The sequence below is a fragment of the Humulus lupulus genome, chromosome 2 (assembly GCF_963169125.1).
Source record: "Humulus lupulus chromosome 2, drHumLupu1.1, whole genome shotgun sequence".
Classification (NCBI taxonomy): Eukaryota; Viridiplantae; Streptophyta; class Magnoliopsida; order Rosales; family Cannabaceae; genus Humulus; species Humulus lupulus.
In genome coordinates, this window is record NC_084794.1 from 194,657,605 (window position 1) to 194,663,589 (window position 5,985).

Here is a 5,985-nt window from a genome sequence, read left to right on the forward strand (position 1 = left end):
GTATTTTCATGCATACGGGTGAATTAAAAATAACACCACATAATATGTGGATTTTTTCGATCCATTCGGCATGAGACGATCATGGAATGCAAGTTATCAGTCTAGTCATAACGAGGTTAGTTTTAGGGCTCGGGGTGAGTCTCGGGGTGATTTAAGGATTAGAACGTTGTCGGGAATTAAAGGGTAGCGGGATATGAATTATTGGTGTTTGAGAATATCGAGAATACCAGGAATTGAAGGGTGTTAATTATGATTAACGAAATAGCCGGAAAAGGACAATTTTAACCTTGGGAGCCTTTAGAAACCTTTATTTGACCTAGGGGTATTTTAGCCTTTTCACCCCTAGGATTGATATAAGCCATTGAAGGCTGTAGAATGTTGAAAAAAAATAGAGCATCATCATCATCCTATCTCTCTCTCTCTCCCGTACCTACTCCTCTCTTCTTCCTTTCTAATTTTTTAACCCTACTTGAGGATCCAAGCTAGGAGAGCAAGGTTAAGGGCTTAGGACCTTGGTTCAACCATTGAAGAGGATCTAAATCAAGCTTGAGCTAAGAAATTCAGCCATGAAAATCTTTGGTTTATACCCTATTTTTCTATTAGTTTCAGCTGAGAATTTTGAAGTGGATAGTTGGGTAATTAATGGAAGTTTTTGAGTAAGGTTTCTTGGGTTTTGATAAGGGTGTGATATAGATGAAGTTTTGGAGTTGAATTTGATGTTTTGATGATGTTAGGGATTGGTTTGGAGGTTTGGTTTTCAAGGAAAATCACAGGGGAGAAGACCAGAAATTTTTTTGGTCTGCAAGTGGCACTCCAATGCTAGGCAGGGTAGGGAGCTGGGCCTCTCTGACTTGGGGCAGCGCCCCAGCGCTACCAAGCAGCGCCCCAACGCTAGTACACTTTCCAGCAAACCTATTTTTGGGGTTTTGGATGAGTTTGGGGGTTCGGGGGATGATTCCACTACCCCGTTTGGGTGATTGGGAGTCCCGAGAGTGCGGGATGGATTCCGGGAGTAAGGTTTTAGATTTTAAACCTTTTTATGATTTATTTTATTGATGGGATTCCATATTTTGTTATGACTAGGTGACCGCTAAAGGATCAAAGGATTGATCGTTCTCAAGGGTCGTCTTTTTGCTAATTCTTGCTCGAACCCGAGGTAAGAAAACTACACCCCATATGTGACATGCATGGTTATTCTTGATGCATGTTGGATGTTTAAATGTGATGCATGTGATGCAAGAGAAACATGTGATTAGGGCATGCCATGAATGTTGAATATGAGATTGATCAGAGCTTGAGTCTATGTGTTTGTGCATGATCATAATTATGCTAGCAACTGTTAAGTAAGCATGTTGAATGCCCTACTTTTGGATATTTGACATATGATATATGCCTGGTAGCATTGCTTACTTGTGCGTGGCACTGACTAACTAGTCAGATTTGGCAATGGTGTCAGTATTAACTGTGAAGTTGTGACCTACTTGTCAAAGTTCGCAGTAGTACTTAGCACTGGTCACCTGGCATTGACTTATAAGTCAAGGATGGCCTTAGCGTGTTTAACGCAAGCCGATAAAGATTAGATCTAATCGACATCTGCATTGAATGACTCAAATGAGCATTAATGCCGGACCAACCTCAAGTTCGATGAAAACTAAAATCGCTTGTCTAGCGAAAGGCTAGTCACTTAGAGCCAGAGCCAGAAAGCCCAAGTGACTATTTACTCACATGGCTACGGGTGTTGAGCCCGAGTGACTTACCCAGCAGTCACTCATCTGATTACAGCCAATGCCGGAAAGCCTAGGTGACAGTTTCGTCACATGGTTGTGGGTGCCGAGCCCCCTAGTGACTTGCTTGTCAGTCACTCATTATGGTTTAACAGAACCTCAAAGTGATATTCACTCATCTGTTCAGGGCTATAAGCTCTATATGATCATAATGATCATCATTGGCATGGCTGTGGGTGCTGAGCCCCATGGTGACTTGCTTGTCAGTCACTCATTATGGTTTACCAGAACCTCCAGTGTTAAATAACTCATCTGATTAGGATTGACTTGATAGTCATCCAATCAGGAGAGCATGATTTCTTATCCTAGATTCCCCATGATTATCTGAATTTATTTGCATGCTTGAATAGAGCTATGTTTGCTAGGCATGCCAGATATGATTTGATGTCATGATATGACTGTTCATGAGCATATTGAGTTTTCTTGCTGGGCTTCGGCTCACGGGTGCTATGTGGTGCAGGTAAAGGCAAAAGAAAGCTGGACCATCCTTGAGTTGGAGAGCTTAGGTGACGGTGTGTACATATGCAGCTGCTCGACCACCACGGCCGAGGTTTGAAAGAGGAACTAGGGTTAAACCCTGTTTTGCCGCTTAGATTGGTTGGTTGTAATTATTTTGTTGTAATAAACCTTTAAATTATATTTTTGGGATCCCAATGTATACAGTAAATGTTCTAGTGAAACATTATATTTTAATCGAAATTTTTAATCCGTAAACCGCTAATCAAACTTAGTTACACGATTATGGCCAAATGACTCGGTTAGCGAGTTTAGCACTGTTTAAAATGCGCACCGTAACAGTCCCTGGAGTTTAGGGCGTTACAACAGAACTCGAACGTTGACTCCCGTGCCAAGCCTTCAACCACCAAGGAAGATGAACTGATCAATGTAGTCCCCATCGACTACTTATCTTCTCCAAGCATCCAAGCTCCCAAAGAGGTGGAGGCAATCCAGCCCAGGGATTGTTGGATGGAGCCCGTAGTGAAATATCTCACCTCGGGGGAGTTGTTGTAGGACAAGAAAGTAGCTCGAAAGCTACTTTACCAGGCTCCTTAGTATATTATCATGGACGGCAAGTTATATAGACGGGAGTATTTTTTGCCCTTGCTGCGGTGCGTATCCAAGCAAAAAGCCAGTGTGATACTCTTAGACGTGCATGAGGGCTTTTGTGGGGACCACGCCGGGGGGTAGAGCCTCGCCAAGAAGATCTTGAGGCAAGAATACTTTTGGCCCACTATGAATGAAGATGCGATGGACTATGTCAATATGTGTGATAAGTGCCAACACTTTTCCAACATACCTCGAGCTTCTTCAAATGAGCTCACTCAAATGACAAACCCTTGGGCCTTTGCGGTCTGGGGCATTGACCTTATCGGGTCACTGCCCACGGGAAAAGGAGGAATGAAGTATGTGGTAGTGGCGGTCAACTAATTCACTAAGTGGGTTGAGTATGAGTCACTCACTAATATCACGTCCAAGAAGGTTCTGGATTTCGTCATCAAGAACATCGTCTGTTGCTACGGGCTCTCTAGGAAGATAGTCTCCGACAACGTTCTTCAATTTGACAGTGAGGTGTTCACGAAGTTCCATCAGTAGCACAGGAATATGAAAAGCTTTTCCTTGATTGCCCTCCCATAGGCAAACAAGCAGGATGAAGTTGTCAATAAGACACTCAAAGAAACCTTAAAGAAAAGGCTTGAACAAGCGAACGACGCTTGACTCGAGGAGTTACCTAGGGCATTGTGGAGTTACCACACCACTGCCAGGACCTCCACTGGCCACTTGCCATTCTCAATGGCCTATGGGTATGAGGCCATGCTCCCAGTTGAGGCAGCAATCTCCATGCACCGACGGGACACGTATGACCCGACCACAAACCACACTTTACTCCGAGAGTCCCTAGACCTCGTGGAGGAGCTCCGTGAAGCTTCTCAGCTTTGAGTAGCGTCCTACAACCAGAAAGTGGTCAGGTATTTCAACTCTAAAGTGAAGGATCGAAAGTCTTGGGTCAGAGATCTGGTGTTGCGAAGAGTCTTCTTAGCCACCCGAGACCCCGATGCAGGATTGTTGGGACCTAACTGGGAGGGCCCATACCAAGTCGAGAGTGTTGTATATCCGGGGACATACAAATTAGCCCGAATGAATGGGGAATTGATACCCCATCTCTGGAATGTCGAGCATCATCACCGGTATTACCAGTGATATAAGCAGTGAACTTTATTAAATTTTGTATTCTCCCTTGTAGCTTCTGGGCACATTTAATGGAAACCGTATATGTAAAACATGGCAAAGAAGAAATTTGTTTGTGTTTTTGCTTATATTTTTTAGTTTTCTTTATTCTGTTAGCACTATGCGAAAAGCACATGCTCGCTGGCCTAGACAAGTGAACGCGGACTAGTCTCCGATCACTTGGGGAGCAGGGATTTAGGGAAGCCTCACAGAGCATCACGCCTTGTAGGGAACAACCTAGGAAACTAAGCTTGTCAAAAGTGGAGTAAGCCTAGTGTCACTACCCCGAGAACAGAAAAACCTAGGAAACTAGTCTTGAGTCTGCGGCCTAAGAAATTAAGCTTTTTCAAAGCAGAGTAGGCTTAGCATCTAAAGACTAAATTAAGAATCTTGGTAACGTGAGAATGGACCTGCGTCACCTCTCGTGGACATTGCACCCAAGGAGCTATGACCAAGTCCCTTAATCTCGAGATGTGAATGGAAGACCGAGTACTCTGTACTCGGTCTCGGGGCATGGACTTGGGACACCTCCCGTGGACATTGCGCCCGAGGAGGTCTGACCAAGTCCCTAGTATGCCTCGAGCAAAAATAGCATCGGGAAGTCCATGACATGGGAAGCTTAGCTAGTCGACGAGTGAAGCGTCCCTAATGTCATGAGACCCCATAGCTAAGTGGCCTAATAAAAACAGTGCCAAGAAGATCCAAGTAACGCAAGATTGGATTTAGAATATTCTCCCGAGGACGGCGCGCACACCCAAGGAATAATAAACAAATTCCAATCCTTAAGATGTGAATAGAAGCCCGAGTCGTCAGTATTTAGGCATGAGCCTAAGTCGCCTAAAACTTAAGCATTATACTTTGTGGGGCCTTGACACTAGTTGCCCCAAAGCAGCGTGAGAATGGACTTGGGGTTACCTTCCATGGATTCCATGCCCGGGAAATAAGAATCGAATCCCTTAATCTCGTGATGCAAGTTGGGGCCCGAGTCACTTACACTTAGAGTCAGGAATCGATCCTAAGTAAATAAAGCCCACTGCCTAAGGACGAGTGAAGACTTGGGGGGGAAATGTTGTTCGTATTTTCACCTCCCGATACGTGGCAATTAAGACTGACTAGTGACAAGTCATGAGGTTCTCAGAGTGTAACCCTTCTAGGAAGCCCAAGTCAGACAAGTCGTGGATGTCTCCGGGTGAGGCCATGCCCCGAGGTCCATCCTCGAGGCAAGGATGTCTCTAGGTGAGGTTACATCCCGAACCAGCTGACAAGTCATGGATGTCTCCAAGTGAGGCCATGCCTTGAGGTCTATCCTCAAAGGCGAGGATGTCTCTGGGTGATGCCCCTTTTTGAGGAGCTCTCTTCCCTTGCTCTTCTCCCAGGTCTAGGATTTCGGTCCTCGAACCTGGGGTAGCTGCCAGGTGTTAGTCACTGCGGGTGTGGGCCACCAGATGATCATCTGACAAATTTTGGTGTCGAGTTCGTACACTCAACAATCGATATTTCCCAGAATGCCGCCTGACATGGGCAAACGTGCGTCGCACCCTGATAGTTAGAGATATGTTCCCCATAAAGTTAGTATGCGACTTTCTATAATGGGCCTCGTGCAATCCACCTGGGCTGTAGTCTATATTTAGTGCAATCCTTTTTGTATTTATTCAGCATTAACACCTCAGAATGGGGGAATATTGTATTAATAATAGTTGGTTAACATTAATGACCTCAACCCCTATAAGTAAGGATGGGGTATCTTTTTGTAAAAGGTTCAGTTTTTTAGAGAAAGAAACTCTATAGCTCAGTGCAATATATAAGCTGCTTGAGAGCCACCATTGAATCTTGCTACAATAGGCTTCAAACTCACTGAATAATAGAGACTCATGGACTAGGGCTCTTTTATAGTTTGAACCACGTAAAATCCATGTGTTCTTTCCTAGTATTTCCTTTAATCTTTTGAATTAAGTTGATAACGAGAAAGACTATC